Here is a 26,073-nt window from a genome sequence, read left to right on the forward strand (position 1 = left end):
TCTACACCATCGCGGTGCAGGCTGCCGGGGGGCGGGACGACAAGATCCTTGCCAACTACTTCCCGCTGGTGCTCAAGCCCAATGTCAGGTCCTGGCTCATGCACTTGCCGGACAACTCCATATCCTCCTGGGCCGACCTATGCCATCAGTTTGTCGGCGCCTTTACAGGCGGCCACAAACCTCATGGCCAAGAGAGTGACCTTCATATGCTCGCCCAGAAGGAAGGAGAGCCCCTGCGCAAGTACATTCAGAGATTCAGCCGTGTACAGCACAACATCCCAGATGTCCACCCTGCCGCGGTCATCAGCGCGTTTCATTAGAACGTGCGTAACCGCAGGATGCGGGAGGAAATGGCGATGTGCAAGATCAGAGACGTCAGTGAGCTGTATGCCCTGGCCGACAAGTGTGCACGTGCTGAAGAAGGGAGGAAACTCCCCGGGGAGAATATAGGAGCAGGAGGATCTGACAGTGAGGATGCTGCCCCGGCAAAGAAAAACCGGCGGCGGAACAGGAAGAAGAAAGGCAAAGATGTGCTAGTCGTTGAGCAGTCCGGCAACGAAGGTGGTGCCAAGAAAGCCAAAGTTGGTAGCTCCGGCAAGGAGATTGCCGCATGCACCAACTGCCAGGCTGTGGCGGTCGCCGACAAGCAGGACGGCACCGACAAGCAGTACTGCAAGATCCACCGCACCAAGGGCCATGACCTCCAGAGCTGCAAGAAGGTTGAGCAGCTTGTCCAGCAACAAAAGGCTGAGTACGAGCGACGAGACAAGGAGAGGGCCCAAGGAGGCGCTGGAGAATCTGGCAAGAAGCGCGCCGGCCGGGGAGGACGCCGCGGCAAGGCCAAGCAGCGGCAAGGAGACAGACCTCCCCGCGGCTGCGACAAAGATGAAGATGACGACGACGACGAAGACATGGATGATGTTGAGACCAGTGAGCAGGAGTTCCAGAAAGCCACAGAGGTCTTGTGCGTTGACGGCGGTGCTTCTCTGCATACTTCGCACCGCCAACTCAAGCAGTGGGTGCGGGAAGTCAATGCGGCGGAGCCACCTGTCGAGTCACGCAAGCTTCTGAAATGGTCCAACACGCCTATCATCTTTGACATTGAGGACCACCCTGATCGCACAACTGCGGTCGGGTGCTTGCCGATGTTGGTTTCACCAACTATCCGCAACCTCAAGGTCACTAAGATGTTAGTTGACGGCGGGGCCGGCTTGAACCTGATCTCCTTCGCTGTACTCCAGAAACTCCAGATCCCTGACAACGAGCTTGAAGAGACCGGCACATTCCAAGGAATTAACCCGGGAAGGAGCAAGCCGAAGGGGAAGGTCACATTGCCGGTAACATTTGGCAGCGAGCTGAACTTCAGGACTGAGAGGGTCACTTTTGACGTTGCCGATATTCCGTTGCCTTACAATGGGATACTTGGCCGTCCAGCACTCGCCAAGTTCATGGCAGCCTCTCACTACGCATACAACATGCTGAAGATGCCAGGCCTGATAAGCGTCATCTCTGTCCCCGGTGACAAGAAGGATGCTCTTATCTGCGCCAACAAGATCTACCGGGAAGCGGCGGCCGCAACAGACCGCAAGTCACTTGCCGCTGAAGCTCCCGGGGGGAAGAAGAAGACCAAGTCCGGCGAGAGTTCTGATGCCCACTCCGGCAAGCGCACCTCTTCGGAGTGCTGCGCTGCCGTCGAGGACGCACCATCGAGCTCCACCGGCAAGTGTAAGAAGACAATGGCAGCTCCGCCAGAGACGAAGAAGGTGTCCGCCAAGGAGGACGGCACTGGTGGTACCTTCACCATCAGTGCCACTCTCGACCCTAAATAGGAAAGCGCGCTCACTGCTTTCCTGCGGGCGAATGTCGACGTGTTTGCGTGGCAACCGTCTGACATCCCCGGTGTTCCCAGGAAAGTAATTGAGCACCACCTTGCCGTTTGTCCTCATGCGCGGCCCGTCAAGCAGAAGGTCGGGAAGCAAGCAGTGGAGCGCCAAGAATTCATTGCAAAAGAGATCAAGAAGTTGGAAGCAGCAGGCCTTGTCAGAGGAGTGCTCCATCCTACGTGGTTGGCCAATCCTGTAGTCGTGCGCAAGGCGAACGGGAAATGGAGACTTTGTATCGACTTTACCGATGTTAACAAAGCTTGTCCCAAAGACCCATTTCCTTTGCCGCGCATTGACCAGATTGTTGACTCCACGGCCGGATGTGACTTGCTTTCATTTCTTGACGCATACTCAGGATACCATCAGATCTTCATGGCAGAAGAGGATGAGGAGAAGACCGCATTCATTACTCCATGTGGCACGTACTGTTTCATACGGATGCCTTTCGGATTAAAAAATGTTGGTTCAACATTTGCAAGAGTAGTCCATGTCGCTCTCGAGCCACAAATACACAGAAATGTGGAAGCCTACATGGATGATATAATGGTCAAGAGCAAGGAGAAGGCAACTCTGATTCAAGATTTAGACGAGACCTTTGCAAACCTGCGCAAGATCAGCCTCAAGCTCAACCCCGAGAAGTGTGTGTTTGGAGTCCCCTCCGGCAAGCTTCTCGGGTTCTTCGTGTCTCAGCGGGGAATTGAAGCCAATCCCGACAAGATCAAGGCCATTGAGCAGATTGAAGCACCAAAGCGCGTCAAGGATGTACAAAGACTTGCCGGTTGCGTGGCTGCTCTCAGCAGGTTTATCTCTAGGTCTGCTGAGCGCGCCCTGCCGTTTTTCAAATTATTGAAAAAGGCAGGTCCAATGAAATGGACTCTAGAAGCGGAGGCTACGCTGCAAGACTTGAAGAGATACCTGTCCTCCCCTCCAATACTTGTCGCACCTAAGCCACAAGAAAAGTTGCTGCTGTATATAGCGGCAACCAATCAAGTCGTTAGTGCTGCGTTAGTAGCAGAGAGGGAGGCAGATGACGAGCCAGCAACCACGGCAAGCGAATCCAGCGACAAGCAAGGGGCTTCCCCGGCAAGCTCTGGTCCCGACAAAGATGGATCTGCGCAGCTGCACGAGGAGACACAGAAGAAGATGGTGCAGCGCCCAGTTTACTTTGTCAGTTCCCTTCTGCAGGGGGCTAGGTCAAGGTACCCTGGCATGCAGAAATTGCTTTTCGGCCTTCTCATGGCCTCGAGAAAGCTGCGCCATTACTTCCAAGCACATGAGATCACAGTTGTCACTCGCTTTCCGCTGAAGAGGATACTGCAGAATCCAGAAGCGACAGGCAGGATTGTTGAGTGGGCACTGGAACTGTCAAGCTTTGGCCTCAAGTTTGAGAGTACTTCAACTATCCAAAGCAGAGCATTGGCAGAATTCATAGCAGAATGGACGCCAACACCAGATGAAGAAATTCCAGAAACGAGCATCCCCGTCAAAGAAGCAAACAAAGAGTGGCTGATGTACTTTGATGGTGCCTTTTCGCTGCAAGGCGCCGGCGCTGGCGTGCTGCTTATCGCACCAGATGCACTTTCCCAAGGAGCAAGCAACAAACAATACTGCAGAGTATGAAGGCTTGCTTGCCGGTCTCAGGATCGCGGCAGACCTTGGGATCAAGAAGCTCATTGTCAGGGGTGACTCGCAGCTTGTCGTCCGCCAAGTGAACAAGAGTTATCAGAGTCCGTTGATGGAAGCCTACGTCGACGAAGTGAGAAAGCTAGAAGAGCACTTTGACGGCCTGCAGATGGAGCATGTTCCAAGAGCTCAGAACGCCATTGCCGATGGCCTATCAAAGTGCGCCGCACTTAAGTTACCTGTGGAACCAGGGATATTTGTGCTCAAGCTGACTCAACCGTCTGTAACGCCATCAACTGGACAGAGCAAGAACATGAAGTTGATTTCTGGTGACTATTAGCCGGCAGAGCTTCCCGAAGCCGCCGCCAAGAAGGTCCCCAAGATCAACGCCAAGAGCGCTGAGGAGCAGTCTGCTCCGGCAAGCCCTAGGGTTTGTTCCGTTGAAGCAGAAGCTCCCGGCAAGTTTTGCTCCGGCAAGCTTGCCGGGGAACGTCAAGCTCCGGCAGAGCCGCAGGTTCTCGCCGTAGAAGCGGACGTTCCCGCAGCAACAGATTTGCCTTGCGCTGAGGAGCAATCTGCTCCGGCAAACCCTAGGGTTTGTTCCGTCGAAGCAGAAGCTCCCGACAAGTTTTGCTCCGGCAAACTTGCTGGGGAACGTCAAGCTCCGGCGGAGCCGCAGGTTCTCGCCGTGGAAGCGGATGTTCCCGCAGCAGCAAATTTGCCTTTAGTCCTTGTTGTCGAGCCACAAGCTCCAGCATGGGCACAGCAGATTGTCCGTTTCCTTCAGACAGGAGAACTTCCCGAAGAGCAAGAAGAAGCGGAAAGAGTAGCCCGGCAGTCAAGTATGTACCAGTTTGTCGACAAGACACTGTACAGAAGAAGACTCAACGGTGTGAAATTGAAGTGTATTCACCGGAAAGACGGACAAAAACTGTTGGCAGAGATACATGGAGGCATATGTGGTCACCACATTGGCGCAAGAGCACTTGTCGGCAAAGCATTCCGGCAAGGTTTCTTTTGGCCGACAGCCCTCCAGGATGCAACTGCACAAGTAACCAAGTGTGAAGCGTGCCAGTTCCATTCCAAGCAGATACACCAACCAGCTCAAGCTCTCCAGACGATCCCTTTATCCTGGCCATTTTCGGTCTGGGGGCTCGACATCCTCGGCCCCTTTCCCCGAGCAGTCGGGGGCTTTGAGTACTTGTACGTAGCGATCGACAAGTTCACAAAGTGGCCGGAAGAGGAACCAGTGAGGAAGGTGACAGCACAGTCAGCAGTCAATTTCTTCAGGTCGATTGTTTGCCGCTTCGGGATCCCTAACAGGATAATCACCGACAACGGTACGCAATTCACGAGCCGCGCCTTCATGCAGTACGTCCAAGATCTTGGCGCCAAGGTCTACTTCGCTTCTGTTGCTCACCCGAGAAGCAACGGTCAAGCGGAGAGGGCAAATGCTGAAGTGCTGCGTGGGCTCAAGACCAGAACTTTCGACAGGCTGCACAAGTGCGGAAGAAACTGGATCGAGGAGCTGCCGGTGGTTCTTTGGTCGATCAGAACGACGCCAAATCGAGCCACTGGCCAGACACCTTTTGCTCTAGTCTATGGAGCAGAGGCAGTTATCCCCACGGAACTCGTATGCGGGTCACCTCGAGTGCTCGCTTATGATGAGCTCGAGCAAGAGCAGCTGCGACAAGATGACGCGCTGCTCCTTGAGGAACACCGTCTTCAGGCTGCTGTGCGAGCTGCTCGCTACCAGCAAGCTTTGCGCCGCTACCATAGCCGCAAAGTTAATGCCAGAAGTCTCGAGGAAGGCGACCTTGTTCTTCGGCGTGTTCAGTCCGCCAAGAATTCCAACAAGTTGACGCCGAAGTGGGAAGGCCCTTACCGGGTGAAACGAGTCACTAGGCCTGGCGCTGTCCGCCTTGAGACCGAAGATGGCATTCCGGTGAGCAACTCCTGGAACATTGAGCATCTTCGTAAGTTTTACCCGTAAGGCGCGGTTGCCGGAACCTGTTCCGGCAACCACCTTTTGTACAAGTCTTGCCGCTGTTGCATGTAATCCTTTGTACAAAGCCGGGCGCAGACCCCGTGCATAAGTAAAGCTCATGTGCTCCGCACATCTTGTCAGTTTCATGCTTTCTATTTTTTGCATATGTGATCTGACACTTTGTGCAGCACCTACTAGTCGCGCCCTTACTTTGTTTCGAGTCCACTCAACAACTTAAGTGAGCTACGACTAGTTGCGACAAGGTTTCTTGTCGGTAGCAGCATCGCCAGCAGGCTGCTGACGTTCCGCACTCAGCGCTCGCGGCTAAGGTGCCTGCACCGGCAAGTTCCCTAAAAAGCTCATGTGCTCCGCACATCTTGTCAGTTTCATGCTTTCTATTTTTTGCATATATGATCTGACACTTTGTGCAGCACCTACTCCCCGGTAAGCAATAACGAGCCGAAAGGCTCCATATCTTTATTTTCTCTTCTTTCTTTTTTCTCAAGGAAAGGAAGGTTCCCTCGCCCACAAGTTTGCAGGGGGGGAAAGGAGAAGATAATGGTATGGACCAGGCGTCGTTCAAGAAAGTTTCGCCTTGCCGGGAAGCAAACAACAGAAAAGCTAAGTTGCCAAAGTTTGAGCAATCAAATTTTTCAAAAACTTTTAAGTTATCTCCCTTGAACGACCGCACTTTGTATGGAAAACCTGTGCGCGGAGGAACCAACTCGTAGCTAGTTGCGCCCTTACTTTGTTTCGAGTCCGCTCAACAACTTAAGTGAGCTGCAACTAGTTGCGACAAGGTTTCTTGTCGGTAGCGGCACCGCCAGCAGGCTGCTGACGTCCCGCACTCAGCGCTCGCGGCTCAGGTGCCTGCACCGGCAAGTTCCCTAAAAGCGTAGGGCAAAAACATACAAAGGGAGGAATCAAGTAAAGGGAATAACATTGCAATCATTACCCAGAATAGAGTTATATTACAAAGATAGCTTGTCGCGGCTCTAACAGATTGTTTCATAACATGACAAACAGCGACAAGAAAAGAAGAAATGGGCGGCCTAATTTACGCGATCGCCCTCGATCCTCTTGATCCCGCTCACCTTGTCCACAATGGGTGCGACAAGAGCCTTGAGAGCCTCCAGATCAGCATCCGGCGGCAGGGTCCTGAGGACGTTGGTGAGGTTGAGGCCCGGATTGCGGAAGGCCACCTTCATCAACACTTTCTGAAGAGCTCCCACGCAGATCTTGCGCGACTCGTCGGCCAGCTGCCTTGGGATCTTCTCCCAGAGCCGCTGGAGGGCCGTCGCCATGCCCTTGAAGAACAAGATGAGCTTGGCGCTGGGTTGGAGGTTCTCGTCGGAGGGATACCCGAGATCCACCATCCCCAGCTGCGCCAGCTCCTTGTCGATGTCTGTGGCGGCATTCACAAGACTCTCCGTCCAGTGCTCCACAGTTTCCCTGAAGGCATTTTGGGTGGTGGCAACACTCTCTAGCAGCGCCTTGTCGGCCTTGATCTCCTCCTTCACGGCCGCCTCCTGCTTCTTGGCGCCGTCCAGCGTCTTGGTCAAAGCGGTCAGCTTCAACTCAAGACCCGTGTTGGAGTCCTTGGCGGCGCTGAGCTCTTTGCTCTTCTCGGCGAGAGCGGCCTCCAGCTGCGCCACCTTCGTCTCCAACTCCTTCTTGGCGGCCTCGGCGGCGGCGGCAGCATCCTCTGCTTGCTTGAGGGCTCCGCCGAGTTTTTCCTCGCGCACGGCGAGCTCCTCCTCGTGGGCATCAAGATTAACCTTCCGCTGCGCCAGCTCGCCCTCCTCCGCAGATAGCTTCACGGCGGCAAGCCGCTGTTGCTCTTCGATTTCAGCTTTTTCGAGGAGGAAGGCCTTCTGCGCTTCGTTGAGTTGCTCCCGCTCCTCTGCCAAGGACCGACGAGCTTCCTGGTGGAAGCCCCAGAGCTCCTCCGCGCGCTTCTCGATGTCTGCTCCCGCCTTCGTGACAAGCGCCTCGCGGGACTCCAGCTTGGCTTGCCGCGCGCGGTAGAGCGACACCAGCTTCCGCAGTAGCCGCTCCTCCTCAGGCTCGTTGCTGTTGCTTGGCGCGTCAACCACCATCAACCCAGCGGAGGCGAGCACCTCCCCGTCGAAGGTCTCTCCCTCGACCGGCGCCCTGGAGCTTGACGCCCAGGGGAGGTTGATGAAGACGTCATCGCCGGCCTTCAAGTAGACGCCCGGCTAGGGCTCCTCGGAGCTTGGTGCTGCGGCTTCGGCGGACGGGTCGGCGGTCAGCGTAGCGCCTGGCGCTCCTGCGGCCTCTGGGCCGTCAGTACGATCGCCAGACCCCTCGCCAGTTGCTGCGGCGGCAGCCTTGGCAGCCTCGGCGCTGGTGGGATCGCCATCTGCTCCGCAGCAAATGGGTCTGACAGCCGGCGGCGACCTCGGTCTCCATCTGCTCCGCAGCAAATGGGTCTGACAGCCGGCGAGGGGAGAAGAGTCAAGCAAAATCCAGCAAAAACCCAGGAAGATCAAGAGAAGAAGGACCCAAGGGAAGTTTTGCAGCAAAAGGATTACCTGTGCCAGTTTCTGCAGTCAGGTTCTCCGCCGTCAGAGGGCCGCTGGCGCTGTCCCTTACCGGACAACCCTCCCTTGCCGGAGACTTCTCCCTTACCGGAAAGCCCTCCCTCGCCGGAGGACTCTCCCTTGGCTCCTGGTGGGGCTGCTCGGCTCCTACACAAATCAACAAGCAGATATCAGCAAAGACAAGTACCCATGCGCGCCTCGCAGCGGAAAGTAAATCATACACTTACGCTGGGGGCTGCTCTGGAGAAAAGTTGCCGGGTCCGGCAAGGTTGTCTCGGGCGCACCCCCTGCTATCGCAGTAGGATCATCCTCGATGATAATCACCGGGGCCTTGGCTCTCTTCGCTGCTCTCTGGGCCAGAGTCCTGAAGAGGAACAAGTTCAGAGAAAAGCAAATGAGATACCAGACAAACAGCAAGAATTGAAGAACTGCAAGTACAGCAAGAGAAGCTTACTCTTCTTCTTCTTCCTCGTCGGAGCTGAACGCGGAGAAGTCGAAGTCCGGCGCGCGCCCGGCGCGAGGATGCGGAGGAGAAGCTTCCCTTGGCCGCTTGGCGGGAGCAGTGGCGGTGGTCTGAGACGACCCCGCTCCAGCTGCTGGCGCGGCGTGAGCAGCGGCAGGAACTGAAGCGGTGGTCCGGCTAGATCCCGCTCTAGTTGCCGTCGCAGCATGAGGCGCTCCCGCGGCAACGATGTTTGCCGCGGTGGAGCGTGTCACGCGGCGCGGCGACTGTTGACCCGCTTGCCGCTCCGCTACATCACCGGCCTTGCGGAGATGCCTTCTTGGTGGGGATGAAGGTTCTGCTTGCGGCGAGCTGCCCGAAGATGAGGAGGAAGAGGAGTTGATTTCCAGCGAGCCGCTCGTGTCCTTGGCGGGCTCGCTTGGCTCGGCGTCACGCCCGGCAAGCTCCTTCTTGCCGGCGGTCTCCCCTCGCTCGGCACGGCTTGCCGCTTCTGCGGCATCTGCCTCCTCCACGGTGAATCCAAATTCGCCCAAGGCTGCGGCTGCCGCTGCCTCTTCCAGCCTTGTGGCAATGAGCGCCATCTCTGCATCGGTGGTGTCGCGGGTGAGGCTGTCCTTCTCGTCAGAGCGGATCGGCACTTCCACCAAGTCATCGAAGAACTGCTGCACGACGTCGTCCGCAGGCTCCTGCCAAGTTGGCACAATTCCATGCGAGTCGCACAGCGGCATCATTGCACGGATGCGGTCGAGCGAGGAATTGTTGCACAGCGGAACGACACCCCCCGGCAACCTGAACACCTCGGGATGTTGGGGGTCATACTTGAACAGCTCCTGTAGCATCGCGTTCAGCTCCAGGACAGTGAAGTTGAAATTGAGGCCCGGCCACAACCTCATGATATCTGCCGCATTCTTGAACTCCCAGGCAGGTCTCCCTCGTTCCTGCAGGGGGGCCATGCGGCGGCGAAGAAAGTCTGCGCCAACAGCGCCTACAGTAAGCCCGGCAAGCCTGAGGCGTAGGATCCTGGTGACGGCAATCTTCAGCCTGTCGTCTTCCGGGGCCACGTCACTCCAATCGCTGCCGCGTGCTACTGGGGTTTGGCGCCGGGTGGTGAATGGCTGCGGGTTCTCCTCGTCAATCCAGCACCAGTCTGCTCTCCACTCCTCCCACTTGCCGCGGAATTGTCCCTCCAGATAAGTTTCCTTCTTGCCGGGCCTCGAGATCCAGGCGATTCCGCCGGATAAAGGCTCTCCTCTCTCTACTCGAGGTATGAAAAAATGGCGGAAGAGGGCTACACTGGGGTGGACTCTGACAAAGTTTTCGTAGAGATGTGCGAAAACTGCCATGGTCAGAACGGCATTGGGGGTGAAGTCAAGGAGGTGGAATCCGTAGGTATTCATGATGTCGCAGAAGAATTCAGAGAAAGGCGGGCAGAGCCCGTAGTAGAAGAACAGTGCGAAGAAAGGGTATCCGTTTGGGGCCTTCTTCCAAGCGGCGGCGGGGAGTACCTTCGTGCGCGGATGCGCGCGCGTCTCAGTCGACCAGAAGAGGTAGTAGTTCTCCCTCAGCTCCTTCGCGGCAAGCTTGGGGGGAAGACGGCCCGCTCCTTCCGCAGCGCCGCAAGCCGCTGCGCCTCGGTCGACTTCACGACCTTCCCCTTGTCGGCTTTTGGAGCCATGGCGGAAGTGGTGGAGGAGGTCGACGGCGTTGGTGGTGCTGGTGGCGATGGGGGGCGGAGCGCTGCTCTCTTTCTCTCAGCTTTGGGAAGGCGAGGGAGCGGCGGAAATTTCCGAGATTGGAAGCAGCAACGGGCGAATGGGCGAACTTCCCCTGTTTCCCCTGCTTATAAAGAGGGAGGGGGCGGACGTTCCGCATTTCCGAATAAAGAAACCACCCACAATGTCTCCCACGACGCCGCATTCAACGCGTGCCGTTCGGGGAGGGCGCGGCGGATACGGAGTGAGATACGGCGTAACCTAGGCCGCGCGTGCCCGTGCCTTATTTTGGGCCTGGCTCAACAGCGCTCGGCACCGTGTATGGCCCAGGCCCGGGGGCTCCTGTCGGTGTACTAGAGTAGGGGTACCCTAGTATCCTGAACTTGTGCACGGGCAGTCGCAGCATCCCGCGGCAAGGCTTGCCGGGTGACCGCCAAGGTCCTCCGTGGTTCCTTTGGAACCATTCAAGAACAAAGTATCCAAGCCAAGGAGACAAGACCCCGGCAAGAGGAGCTTGCCGGGAAGGCCAACCAAGGCACCTCAAGACCCCGGCAAGAGGAGCTTGCCGGGAAGGCCAACCAAGGCATCTCAAGGAACTTGCCGCGACGCGTCGCACGTCCCGGCAAGGCCCGGTGAGCGACAAGCTCCCGGGCGTGACAAGACAACAACCGCGGCAAGGCGCTTGCCGCAGCAAGACACCATTGTGCCCGCGCTCCAGCACATCCACCAACATGTCGCTCTGGGACCCTTCCAGGCGTACGTGGCGGGAGGCTGTGCAGCTTGCGGTGCGCGGTGGCAAGCGGCGCTGACAAGATCGCCATCGTGGCGAGCGGTGGCGCCCCTGACGGTCCCTTTTTGCACTGTTTAGGCGACGCAGACGGGCATTTAATGCCCTTGTCCCCTGCCGTCAGGGTTAGGTATGATATACTGTAGCGGGTAGCTGTACCTACCGCAGCACCTTTCCATTTTTACCCTTTGTCTCCGTTGCCACCTGTCGGTGACCCCTTGAGCATATAAAAGGAGGCCCATGCGCAACGTAGGGGGGGTTAGTGGTTAGCTAGTTCGGAGAACACTCACGCTCGGTCTCGTTAGCTGCTGGTGTGTACTGTAGCACTCCGCGCTCCCGAGCAAGAACTCAATACAAACCACAAAGCAGGAGTAGGGTTTTACGCATCCGTGCGGACCGAACCTGGGTAAACTGCTCGTGTGCTTCGCCTCGATCCGCTCTTTGCACGACCTCCGCCCCCGCCGAACCGAAAGGGACTCGGTCCGCCGGTCCCATAGGTGTTCGTGGATCAGTCCCCCGACAGGGATTCGATCATGGAGGCCTTCTACATCAACTATATTGCCCTTCTGATGAAGCGTGAGTAGTTTACCACAGACCTACGGGTCCATAGCTAGTAGCTAGATGGCTTCTTCTCTCTCTTTGATTCTCAATACCATGTTCTCCTCGATGTTCTTGGAGATCTATTCGATGTAATACTTTTTTGCGGTGTGTTTGCCGAGATCCGATGAATTGTGGATTTGTGATCAGCTTATCTATGAATATTATTTGAATCTCCTATGAATTCTTTTATGCATGATTTGATATGTTTGTAATTCTCTTCGAACTATTTCTTTGGTTTGGCCAACTAGATTGTATTCTTTTGCAATGGGAGAAGTGGTTAGCTTTGGGTTGAATCTTGTGGTGTCCTTTCCCAGTGACAGTAGGGGCAGCAAGGCACGTATTGTATTATTGCCATCGAGGATAAAAATATGGGGTTTTCATCATATTGCTTTAGTTAATTCCTCGACATCATGTCATCTTACTTAATGCATTACTCTGTTCTTCATGAACTTAATACTCTAGATGCAGGCAGGAGTCGGTCGATGTGTGGAGTAATAGTAGTAGATGCAGAATCATTTCGGTCTACTTGACACGGACGTGATGCCTATATTCATGATCATTGCCTTAGATATCGTCATAACTTTGTGCTTTTCTATCAATTGCTCGGCAGTAATTTATTCACCCACCATATTATTTGCTATCTTGAGAGAAGCCTCTAGTGAAACCTATGGCCCCCGGGTCTATTTTCCATCATATAAGTTTCTATTTTCATCATATTAATTAGTTTTCGGTCTACTATTTTGCAATCTTTTACTCTCCGATCTATAAACCAAAAATACCAAAAATATTTACTTACCGTTTATCTATCTCTATCAGATCTCACCTTTGCAAGTAACCGTGAAGGGATTGACAACCCCTTTATCACGCTGGGTGCAAGTTGTTTGATTGTTTGTGCAGGTATTAGGTGACTTGTGTGTTGTCTCCTACTGGATTGATACCTTGGTTCTCAAACTGAGGGAAATACGTATCTCTACTTTGCTGCATCACCCTTTCCTCTTCAAGGGAAAAACCAACACAAGCTTAAGAAGTAGCAAATCCTCCTTTGAATCTTGGGACGACATATTTCCAGATCTGTCAGAAAGCAACGAGAAAATAGAATAGAGGATTTCTCCATGATATGGTGGTCAATAGGTTCATGGGGTATATAAAGATTTTTTATCTTGGGAGGCAAGCAACGGAAGAAAAACGGACTCCGGAAAGTACCCGAGGTGGGCACAACCCACCTGGGCGTGTCTGGCGCCCTGGTGTCTTGTGCCCACCAAGGGTGCCTTCCTGGTTGTTTCTTATTTTCCTAATTTTTAATATATTCCAAAACTGACAGAAAATATTTTTTGTGGATTTTTCGGAGTCTATTTACTTACCGTATCACATACCTCCTCTTTTTTCATGATTCTGGAGTGTTTCGGAAGGTTTCTTTAATGGCCGTACCTAAGATATAATGTTTTATTCTTTGCCCATTGACAACCTTCGGGTTAGTACCCTCGGCATTATTTATTTTTATTGCTATAGATCGATAAACCTCCTCGATAACATATGGTCCTTCCCATTTAGAGAGAAGCTTCCCTACAAAGAATCTGTAATGAGAGTTGTACAAAAGAACATAATCTCCAACCTTGAACTCATGCTTTTGGATTCTTTTATCATGCCATCTTTTGACTTTTTCTTTAAATGACTTGGCATTTTCATAAGCTTGGGTTCTTCGTTCATCTAGTGAGCTAATATCAAATAACCTCTTTTCACTGGCAAGTTTGAAGTCATAGTTGAGTTCTTTAATTGCCCAATATGCTTTATGTTCTAACTCAAGAGGCAAATGACAAGCTTTTCCATAAACCATTTTATAAGGAGACACACCCATAGGATTTCCATATGTTGTTCGGTAAGCCCAAAGTGCATCATCTAATTTCTTAGACCAACTCTTTTGGGACCTATTGACATTTTTTTGTAAAATTAATTTTATTTCTCTATTGCTAAGTTCAACTTGACCACTAGACTGAGTATGGTTAACATCATACTTAGCAAGCATTTTACAGAAAGCACCATGAATAAGGTGTGAACCACCATCAGTCATTAAATATCCAAGGACTCAAAACCTTGGTAAAATAACTTCTTTAAGCATTTTAATAGAGGTGTTGTGATTAGCACTACTAGTTGGAATAGCCTCTACCCACTTAGTAACATAATCAACAACAACCAAAATATGTGTATACCCATTAGAGGAAGGAAAATGTCACATGTAATCAAGTCTCCAAACATCAAATGGTTCAACAACAAGTGAATAATTCATAGGCATTTCTTGATGCTTACCAATATTACCAATTCTTTGACATTCATCACAAGATAAAACAAACTTACGGGCATCCTTGAAGAGAGTAGGCCAATAAAAACCAGATTGCAATACCTTGTGAGCAGTTCTATCTCCTGCATGATGCCCTCCAGAAGCTTCGGAGTGACATTTCCGTAGGATTTGTCCCTTTTCATGCTCAGGTACACAACATCTAATAATACCATATACTCCTTCTTTATAAAGATGTGGCTCATCCCAAAAGAAATGTCTTAAATCATAGAAGAATTTTTTTCTTTTGTTGGTATGTGAAACTAGGTGGTATATAGTAAGCAACAATATAATTAGCGTAGTCAGCATACCAAGGAGTGTTTTGAGAAACATTTATTGCGGCTAATTGCTCATCAGGAAAACTATCATTAATAGGTTGTGGGTGACAGCGGCTTGAAGCTACCTCGGTATTTCCCCAAAGAGGAAGGGATGATGCAGCACAATGATGGTAGGTATTTCCCTCAGTGATGAAACCAAGGTTATCGAACCAGTATGAGAACCAAGCAACAACACGTAAATGGCACCTGCACACAAATAAAAAATGCAACCCAATGTATTAAAGGATTGTCAATCCCTTTCGGGTAACAGTGCCAGAAATTAGCAAACGGACGTGAATAAATTGTAGTAGATTGATAGATCGAACAACAAATAAAATAAATAAGAATAAATTACAGCAAGGTATTTTGGGGTTTAATAGATATGAAAATAAAAGGCAAATAAAATAGATCGCAAAGGCAAATAATATGAGAAAGAGACACGGGGGGCGTAGGTTTCACTAGTGGCTTCTCTCGAGAAAAATAGCAAACGGTGGGTGAAAAAATTACTGTTGGGCAATTGATAGAACTTCGAATAATCATGATGATATCCAGGAAATGCTCATTATATAGGCATCACGTCCAAGATTAGTAGACCAACTCATGCCTGCATCTACTACTATTACTCCACACATCGACCGCTATCCAGCATGCATCTAGTGTATTAAGTTCATGGAGAAACGGAGTAATGCAATAAGAACGATGAGATGATGTAGACAAGATCTATTTATGTAGAAATAGACCCCATCGTTTTATCCTTAGTAGCAACGATACATACGTGTCGGTTCCCCTTCTGTCAATAGGATCAAGCACTGTAAGATCGAACCCACTACAAAGCACCTCTTCCCATTGCAAGATAAATAGATCAAGTTGGCCAAACAAAACCAAAATATTGGAGAAGAAATATGAGGCTATAAGCAATCATGCATATAAGAGAACAAAGAAACTCAAATAACTTTCATGGATAAAAAGAGATAGATCTGATCATAAACTCAAAGTTCATCGGATCCCAACAAACACACCGCAAAAGAGTTACATCATATGGATCTCCAAGAGACCATTGTATTGAGAATCAAACGAGAGAGAAGAAGCCATCTAGCTACTAACTACGGACCCGAAGGTCTACAAAGAACTACTCCCGCATCATCGGAGAGGCACTAATGGAAGTGATGAACCCCTCCGTGATGGTGTCTAGATTGGATCTGGTGGTTCTGGACTCTGCGGCGGCTGGAATTGATTTTTGTCGACTCCCCTAGGGTTTCTGGAATATTGGGGTATTTATAGAGTAAAGAGGCAGTTCAGGGGGCACCCGAGGTGGGCACAACCCACCAGGGCGCGCCTGGGCCTCCAGGCGCGCCCTGGTGGGTTGTGCTCCCCTCAGAGTAGCCCCCAGGTGCTTCTTCAGCCCATTGGTTGTCTTCTGGTCCAAAAAAATCCACAAAAAGTTTCACTGTGTTTGGACTCCATTTGGTATTGATTTCCTTCGATGTAAAAAACATGCAGAAAACAGCAACTGGCACTTGGCACTATGTCAATAGGTTAGTACCAAAAAATGATATAAAATGATTATAAAACATCCAATATTGATAATATAACAGCATGGAACAATCAAAAATTATAGATACGTTGGAGACGTATCAGTGGGTCATCAAGAATATTTTCTTACCTAGACAAGTTATCAGCTACAAGATTCTCAACTCCTTTTCTATCAGTGATATGTAAGTCAAATTCTTGTAGCAAGAGAACCCACCTAATGAGTCTAGGTTTAGCATCTTTATTTTTCATAAGATATTTTATAGCAGCATGATCAGTGTGAACAATTACTTTAGAATCAGCAATGTAAGATCTGAATTTATCACAAGCAAACACCACTGCTAAAAATTCTTTCTCAGTAGTAGCATAATTGCGTTGGGCATTGTATAGAGTTTAGTAGCATAATGAATAACATTTAATTTATTATCAACTCTTTGTCCTAGAAGAGCACCAACAACATAATCACTAGCATCACACATAATTTCGAAAGGCAGGTTCCAATCAGTTGGTTGAACAATAGGTGCGGAAATTAAGGCTTTCTTAAGTTCTTTCAAAGGCTTCTACACAATCAACATAAAAAACAAATGGAACATCCTTTTGTAAAAGATGTGTGAGCGGCCTAGAAATTTTAGAGAAGTCTTTAATAAATCTCCTATGGAAACCAGCATGACCGAGGAAACTACGAATACCTTTGATATCTTTAGGACATGGCATTTTCTCAATTGCATCAACTTTAGCTTTATCCACCTCAATACCTCGTTCAGAAATTTTATGTCCCAAGACAATACCTTCATTAGCCATAAAGTGACACTTCTCCCAATTCAAGACAAGATTAGTTTGCTTGCATCTCTGCAAAACTCGATCAAGGTTGCTTAAGCAATCATCAAAAGAAGTTCTATAAACGTAAAAATCATCCATTAAAACCTCAACAATCTTGTCACAAAAATCAGAGGATATAGCAGTCATACATATTTGAAAAGTAGCAGGTGCATTACATAAACCAAAAGGCATACATCTATAAGCATAGGTTCCAAAAGGACAAGTGAAGGTGGTTTTCTCTTGATGAGGTTCTGAAATAGGTATTTGAGAAAAACCAGAATACCCATTGAGGAAACAAAAGTGTGTGTGCTTAGATAGTCTTTCTAGCATTCGATCAATAAAAGGTAGCGGTTAATGATCTTGTCTAGTAGATTAATTTAATTTTCTAAAATCAATTACCATTCTATAACCAGTGACAATTCTTTGTGGAATGAGTTCATTTTTATGATTAGGAACAACAGTAATACCTCCCTTCTTAGGGACACAATGAACAGGACTTACCCATCTACTATCAGCTATGGGATAGATTATACCTACTTCCAGAAGCTTCACTATTTCAGTTCTTACCACTTCTTTCATTTTAGGATTTAAACGTCATTGGTGATCAACAACAGGTTTAGCATCAGGTTCCATATTAATGTTGTGCTGACAGAGAGTGGGACTAATGCCCTTAAGATCATCAAGAGTATATCAATAGCAGCTCGATGCTTCTTCGGAACCTTCAATAATCTTTCTTCTCCATGTTCTGAAAGGTTAGCGCTAATAATAACATGATATATCTTTTTCTCATCAAGATAAGAATATTTCAAAGAGTGTGGCAATTGTTTTAATTTAAACACAGGATCACCTTTAGGTGGAGGAGGATCTCCTAGAGTTTCAATAGGAAAATTGTGTTTAAGCATAGGTCATTGTTCAAAGAAAATTTATCTATCTCATTTCTTTCATGCATATGCATATCATTCTCATGGTCCAGCAAATATTGTTCTAGTGGATCAGTAGGAGGCATGGCAATAGAAGCAAGACCAATTATTTCATCCTTACTAGACAATTATTTCTTATGATGCTTTCTACTAAACTTAGAAAAATTAAACTCATGAGACTCATCACCAAAACTAACACCGATAGTTTGTTTCTCACAATCTATTTTAGCATTAACGGTGTTCAAGAATGGTCTACTAAAGATAATGGACAAACACCATCTTGTGGGGAACCAAGAAGTACTAGAAAATCAGTAGGGTATTTTATTTGCCCACACAAGACTTCAGCATCTCTAACAATCCCAAGTGGTGTAATGGTGTCTCCATTAGCAAGTTTAATAGTAACATCTATGTCTTCTATTTCAGTGGGTGCTATGTCATTCATAATTTCTTGATATAAGGTAAAAGGAATATCACTCAAGCTAGCACCTAAATCACATAAACCATGATAACAGTGATCTCCTATTTTAACTGAGACAACAGGCATACCAACAACATGTCTATGTTTATCTTTTTCACCGGGTTTGGCAATTCTAGCAGCTTCATCACAGAAGTAAATAACATGCCCATCTATATTTTCTACCAGGAGATCTTTAACCATAGCAACGCTAGGTTCTACTTTGGTTTGTTCATCAGGTTTAGGTGCTCTAATATTACTTTTATTGACCACGGTTGAAACCTTAGCATGTTCCTTTATCCTAACAGGGAAAGGTGGATTTTCAATATAAGCAGTAGGAACAACTGGATCAACATTATAAATGATAATTTCATCTTTAGCTATTACTGGTTCTTTAATTCCTTCTTTAATAGGTGGGTGGTATTTAAACCACTTCTCCTTAGGGAGATCAACATGAGTAGAAGATGATTCACAAAAGGAGGCTACTATCTCAGAGTCAAGTCCATATTAAGTGCTAAACTTTTGAAATGCATCGGTACTCATAAAAGATTTAGCACAATCATACTTAAGCCTAATACCTGACTCTTTACCTTCATCGAGTTCCCAATCTTCAGAGTTGCGTTTAATTCTTTATAAAAGATCCCACCTTAATTCAATAGTCTTCTTCATAAAGGAACTAATACAAAAAGTATCAAGCATGGATTGATCATCACAAGAAAGCCGAGCATAAAAATTCTGAATGATAATTTCTCTTGAGAGCTCATGATTGCGGCATGAATATAACATTGACTTAAGCCCCCCAAGCTATAGAGATACTTTCTCCTTCACGAGGCCAAAAATTATATATATAATTCCGATCATAATGAACTAGATGCATAGGACAATGTTTTTGGTGAAATTCCAATTTCAATCGATTCTACTTCCAAGATCCAATATCATCGCATAGCCTATACCATGCCAGTGCTTTTCCCTTCAAAGATATAGGGAAAACCTTCTTCTTAGATTCATCTCTGAGTAAACCTACAAGCTTAAATAATCCACAAATTTCATCCACATATATCAAGTGCATATTAGGATGTTCGATTCCATCTCCTGCATAAGGATTAGCTAGCAGTTGTTCTATCATACCCGAAGGAATTTCATAACCAATATTTTCAGTAGGTGCAGTAGGTTGAGTGGCAACTAATTGTGGTTCCGGTCGAGGTGAAGATACCCCGAACAAACCCCTCAAAGGATTGTTCTCCATAGTAACAAGTGACAATAAATTTCTGCACGTAGTAATAATTTTTCCTTACCGATTTCTACTTACCAAGAGCGCTTCACTCCTCGGTAACGGCGCCAGAAAAGAGCCTTGATGACCCATAAGTATAGGTGATCATAGTCCTTTCTATAAGTAAGAGTGTCGAACCCAACGAGGAGCAGAAGGAAATGACAAGTAGTTTTCAGAAAGGTATTCTTTGCAGGCACTGAAATTATAACTAACGAGTAGTTTGATAGCAAGATAATTTTTAACGAGCAAGTAACGATAAGGGTAACAAATGTGCAGCAAGGTAGCCCAATCCTTTGAGGCAAAGGACAGTCCAAAACGGTCTCTTATGATAAGCAAAGCATTCTTGAGGGTACACGGGAATTTCATCTAGTCATTTTCATCATGTTGGTTTGATTTGTGTTCGCTACTTTGATAATTTGATATGTGGGTGGACTGGTGCTTAGGTGTTGTTCTTACTTGAACTAACCTCCTACTTATGATTAACCCCCTCGCAAGCATCCGCAACTACGAGAAAAGTATTAAGATCAAATCTAACCATAGCATTAAACTTTTGGATCCAAATCAGTCCCTTGCGAAGTAGCGCATAAATTAGGGTTTAAGCTTCTGTCACTCTCGCAACCCATCATCTAATAACTACTCCATAATGCATTCCCTTAGGCCCAAATATGGTGAGGTTCCATGTAGTCGACGTTCACATGACACCACTAAGGGAATCCCAACATACATACCATCAAAATATCAAACACATATCAAATTCACATGATTACTTGCAATAAGATCTCTCCCGTGACCTCAAGAACAAAAGTAACTACTCACAAATGATAATCATGCTCAAGATCAGAGGGGTATTAAATGGCATAATGGATCTGAACATATAATCTTCCACCAAATAAACCATATTGTAATCAACTACAAGATGTAATCAACACTACTAGTCACCCACAAGTACCAATCTAAGGTTCTAGTACAAAGATTGAACACAAGAGATGAACTAGGGTTTGAGAGGAGATGGTGTTGTTGAAGATGTTGATGGAGATTGCTCTCCCCAAGATGGAAGAGTTGTTGGTGATGATGATGACGATGATTTCTCCCTCTAGGAGGGAAGTTCCCCCGGCGGAATCCCTCCGCCAGAGGGCAAAAGTGCTCATGCCCAAGTTCCGCCTCAAGATGGCGGCGCTTCATCCTGAAAGTCCTCTCCTTATTTTTTTTTCTAGGTCAAAATGACTTATATACCAGAAGAGGGGCACCGGAGGTGCACCAAGGAGGGCACAACCCAGGTGGGTTGTGTCCACCTGGTGGGCCCCCTCCGGTAGTTATTTGCTCCAATAATTCTTATATATTCCATAAAAATTCTCTGTGAAGTTTCAGCTCATTTGGAGTTGTGCAGAATAGGTAGCCTGACGTAGCTTTTCCAGGAATTCCAGCTGCCGGTATTCTCCCTCCTTGTGTGAACCTTGCGTATTATGGGAGAAAAGGCATTAGAATTACTCCAAAAAGCATTATTATGCATAAAACATTATAAATAATAGTAGGTAAACATGATGCAAAATGGACGTATTAAGCTGCAGGAGGAACAATCATGGGAAAGCCCATAGATGATGTCAAGAAACTACTTGATGATATGCAAGAAAACCATGCCCAATGGCATGTTGAAAGAACCACCACCAAGAGGGTGAATGCAATTGAAGAAAACAATGCGGAGTTGACAGCCAAGCTTGATGAACCCATCTCCATCGTGAAAGGTAAAGAAGAGGTAAACTTTAATGCTGTCACTAATGAAGAAACTAGTGATGTGAATTTTATTGCTCGCAACAGCTATTATCCCAATTGGAAAAACAATGAATATGCTCATAGACTTCCTTTTCCTAGTAATAATGGAGAATCAAATAATTCTAATAGCAGTAGTAGAAATACTCTTAAAGATACTCTTAAAAGTTTTATAGCACTAGGTTACTATCTTAACAGACTTTGTTATTCTTGATATGCCCGAGGATGACAACATGTCGATTAAACTTGGTAGACCCTTTTCGAATAATGCAGGGGATGTAATTATTGCAACAAAAGTAAGGTAACTTTCCATGTCAACAATAAAGAGCATACAATATATTTTCGGAAGAAACAAAACAAAGTGAATAGTATCAATTCTATTGAAAAGGTTATGACAATTACTATTGGAGGTTTTGAATACCCTCTTCTGATTATCGAAAAGAATTATCAAAGTCTTATTGTTGGGACAATGTATATCCCGGTCGAGGTAACCTAGTGCTATACAAAAGTTATTCGGTTTCATATTACTCGAAAATAGTTTGTTAATAAGACATGATCAAACTTATTAATGGATTCTTTTTTGAGGGGCATGTGGTCGATGAATTCCATAAGCACAACTTTCTATTATCCTAGTTTACTCTATTATGTATAGTTTAATAAAGTAAAATGCCATGATTATCTTGTTTTCTGAATTATTCATGCAATAAAAATTGACCCAGAAATGAAAGTGCTCAGAATGTCCTAAAATTTTAACATGATTTTTTATGGAACATTTAAGAATTTTTTGCACTGGACACACCCCGGGGGGGGTGCACCTGTTGCTCACAAGGCAACAGGGCGGGTCTACCCCCGGGAGCGCCATGCACTATAAATGAAATCTGAACTCGTATTGGACACTAGGTTAATAGATTAGTTCCAAAAAATGATATAAATTTTTTTATAAAGCATACAAGATCGACAATATAATATTATAAAATAATTAAAAATTACAAATACGTTGAAGACATATCATCGATGGAGCAATCGATCGATATGAGTTGCTTTTAATGGGCAGCCCAACCGGGGCAACTGCATGAGCGATGCTTCTCCTAACTAGTGCAAAAGGCGCTGGTTAGGGGGTCTCGCTGTGGTCTAGTTAGGAGAAGCGCCTTTGTCTCAAAAAAATGTTAGGAGAAGTGCCTCTGGTGTTTCTATTTGGCGCTTTAGCCGCCCGTTAGTATGCTTTTTGCAAACGGGCGCAGACAGCCCCTCCACACTGGGTCGGCCCATCTCCCCTTTTATTATCTGTTTTTTCAAAACGCAAAAAAGTGCACCCGTCCAATGAATCGAACCAGAGACCTCTTGCATCGTGGTACACTACACTAAACACTCTGCCACTTAGCCCAGTGTAATAAATTACATTTTCCCCATCGTTTCTTCTTTTTCACGTTTTCATTTTCTGTTTTCCTTTTTTTGTTTTTCTTCTTCCTTATATGAAAACATTTCAAATTCGTGAACCTTTTCAAACTAATGAACTTTTTTGAAAATTTGATGAACTTATTTTCAAATTGTTGAACTTTTTTCATTTTTTGATGAATTTTTTCATTTTTGATGAAATTTTTTTGAAACCGATGATTTTTTTCAAATTTTCATGAACTTTTTTTAAAAAAATGATGAATTTTATTCAAATTTGTTTTTTTCAAATCCGAAGATTTTTTTATATATGAATGTTTTTTTCCAAATTCGATGAACTTTTTTGAAAAACCTGTGTTTTTCTCAAATTGATGAACCTTTTGAAGTTTGTGAACTTTTTCAAAATCCATGAATATTTTTGAATTCATGATTTTTAATTTTTTTATTCATATATTTCTGTTTTTTCTTCCAAAAGTCAATGATTGACGAGTCACTAGCGAACGAGTGACGTGCCGAGCGAGCAAGCACCCGCACTGGGCTGGCCCATGTTCATGGCGGCGTGAGCGCTAGTTCCCCGAATGGGCGCTTGAAGCGCCGTATAGGAGCTCCCAGCGCCTCTCTAAAAAAAGGTTAGGAGAAGCGCCGCTTCGGCCGGCCTGGTTTGTGCCACAGCCCTGTGCGGTTCAATTCCAGCAAGACAACCAAATACTGGAGTTTACTTTTGAAGGTAGGGAAGCAAATAGAGATGCAGATAAGTTAGCCAAGTTTTCACACTCTCTTGATCAAGGGCGTCATGTCTGGCTTGACGTTTCCATGATTCTTTTTGTATTCCACAATATGTGATTTTTGAGTAATAAAGCTTGGTTTAACCCCTTAAAAAAGACAACCAAATACTGTAGATCGCTAATAAAAAAATAATGTAGACCCCCAAAAAACCAAATAATGAAGTTGCCTAAAAAAATCTTGATTATGTGTGGCATCGGGGCTGCAATGGCCCAATGCTTCATGGTGGTGCAGGTGCGCAGTCTATCTCGAATAATTTGTTCATAGTGTGTGTGCTCAACTCGGTGAAAGCCATGCTCTGCTCAGAGCCGACGACTGTGATGCCCCTGGGCGCCACTAACCTTCTTGAAGGCGTCGTCGGAATGTTGATTTCACCACCCGATGCTCAACTTCGGAGGAAACTCTGTTTTCGGGTTTACCTGGAACCGATGATGGCGACGCAATGTGTCACATCTTTTCTTGAAGGCATCATCGAGAAGTTGGCTAGGTTGTTTTGTTGCGTAACTACTAGTGGTGGGGATGTCGGTGGTGGTGGTGCGACTGGCTTGGGGTCGACGGTGTTGTGTGTTGGGGGTCTGGCAACGTCACTGCTCCATGCTATGGAACGGCCATCTCTACCCCGTCTGTCTGTTGTTGGCGGTGTGTTGTAGGGGTTCACCGGCGGTGCCTTTGTGTCGTCCCTGTTGTTGTACAGGCTCAAGACCCCTCCCATGGCTACTATTGTGTTGCAGCGAGCTTCGTGCTTTTGGTATTGTCCCGGTTCATTTTTGCTCGGTGACGGCACAAGAAGCCTCCCCAACTTGCTAATCGTTCTGAATTTTACTGGCGGAGCTCCCAGTCAAGGTTCGTGCTTGGCATTTGTTGGTTGTAGTTGCTCCTGCGTTGCGCCGTAGGTTCGGTATGCACGTCGGTGCGATGCGTTAGGTTGCTCGCAAAGTCTTGGTATTGTGATCCTTCGACGACACCCCACGTCTACTTGTGTTTTTTGTGGTGTTGGTCCTTCTGCTAGCTAGGTCCTGCCTTATCTTGGCATCCTGTTCTTCTCGTCCTTTTGTAACCTTATTACTTGTACGATTTTCGGTCTGGTTTTCCTTATAAAGTGGATCAGCTTGTTCAGGTTTTTGATCCGGTTTTTTCAATAAATTAAATCATTCTCTTGGCATAATGGCCACTTTGAGTAATATATTCAGATGGAGGGACTCCTTCCCCGGTGATTTCTCAAAAAAAAAAATCTCGCCCCCGCCGCGGCGCACGGCACGGCACTGATGCTGCCACACCGCATCACGGCGGCGCACCCATCCTCAGGTGCACCTGCCGTCAGTAGGCCGGGTTGCGTACCCGCGTCGCGATCCAGGCAGGCAGAGGCAGGTGAGGGGAGCACGTTCGGCTCCTCAAGCCCACGCCATTTCCACCAACAACACACTCCACAGCCCGGGGTTCGGCCCTCGGTTCACCTTCCACCGACGAGCGATTCGTGCTTGCCGTTGCGTGTGTTGATTGCTACACGTACGTACCACTACTTCCAGGTGCCTTTCACGGGCGACTGCGCAAGCTAGCTGGCCGACAAACAAGCCACGGTAACAAATAAAATAAAATTACAGGGGAGATGGCCGTCGCCGCCAACCGCTGCTCGATCAGCGGCGCAGGAGGAGGAGGGGCTCAGGGAGCCAGGACAACCCAACGGCGGTGAGCCGCAGAAACCAGACAGCGGGCACGTGAAGGGGACATCCGTCGTGTCCGTCCGTGTGTCGACCCCACTCACGAGCACCAGCACGGCCCAGGTGCAGCGCGCGTAGGACTCACTCGGGCACCTGTCGCTTTGCTCGAGATATGTTGCGTTCCCTGACATCTTTGTCCCGGACACAAACCGGTGGTCCGTCCACTGATCACAGCCATAGATGATAGATGCTTCTGCCAAAACACACACGGCCAGATCAATCGATGCTCAAGCTGTGCAATTCCTACCGCCATCTTTGTTTGGGGCCTACCTGTGCTATTGTAGTAACTACTACTGCTCCAACTCCGTTCGTTTACTGAGAGAGATCAAACCTCGATTCACACATTGCGATGGCCCTGCGCGTCATAAGCATACGCTACGTTGTGCTGTTGCGCCAACTGACTCATTAGCAACCTCATCTCAGGTGTCTGCCAGCCACCGAGACATTGACCATAGGATAGGAGCAGCATCAAGCAAAGTCAAATCACATCCACATTCCTTGGATTTGCTTAAATGCTACTTAGGGTAACTCTAATCGATCCCTTATAATTGGTTAGAGGACTAAAAATATGGTTTTACTCCTCTAACCGGCACCTATTTAATCCCTTATCTGCCGTAAGGGAGTAAAATTTTACTCCTCTCCCTTAAAATCTTCTTATATTTTCTCCGCCACGCGGCGGTTGGGTAAAAGCCGCGTCTCTCCTCCACTGCCCCCTCCTCCCCTCCCGCGCCGCCCCTCCCACCCCTCGCCGGCGCCCGCCAGGGACGCTCAGTAGGCTCCGCCGCTGTCCCCTACCGCTCGGATTTGCGCCGCCTCGTCCCATGGCCGGCGAAAAAGCGGTGGATCTGCGGCTGTTGCCGTCGCCGCCAGATTTGGCGACTCTGGCCGCCGGAGGCTGCGCCTAGCCATGGATTGGCCGGGAAGCAGACCGCATAACCACGGCGACGCCTCCGGGCCACATGCAGGTACCGGTTCCTCCTGTAGCCACTCAAATTTCTCTCGTTGAAGATTCGCCGGCAAATACATGCCCGTCCATCTCCCGGGCTCGGCGCTGGCGCAGCGACTCGCCGACTTGCTGATGCCGGTCATATCGTGCGACGACTGCACGTGAAAGGTGGTGCGCTGGGTTTCTACCATGCCGCAACACCCCGG

Source organism: Triticum urartu, chromosome 5A, assembly GCF_056163025.1.
Source record: "Triticum urartu cultivar PI428250 chromosome 5A, HENAU_Tu73, whole genome shotgun sequence".
In the NCBI taxonomy this organism is placed as follows: Eukaryota; Viridiplantae; Streptophyta; class Magnoliopsida; order Poales; family Poaceae; genus Triticum; species Triticum urartu.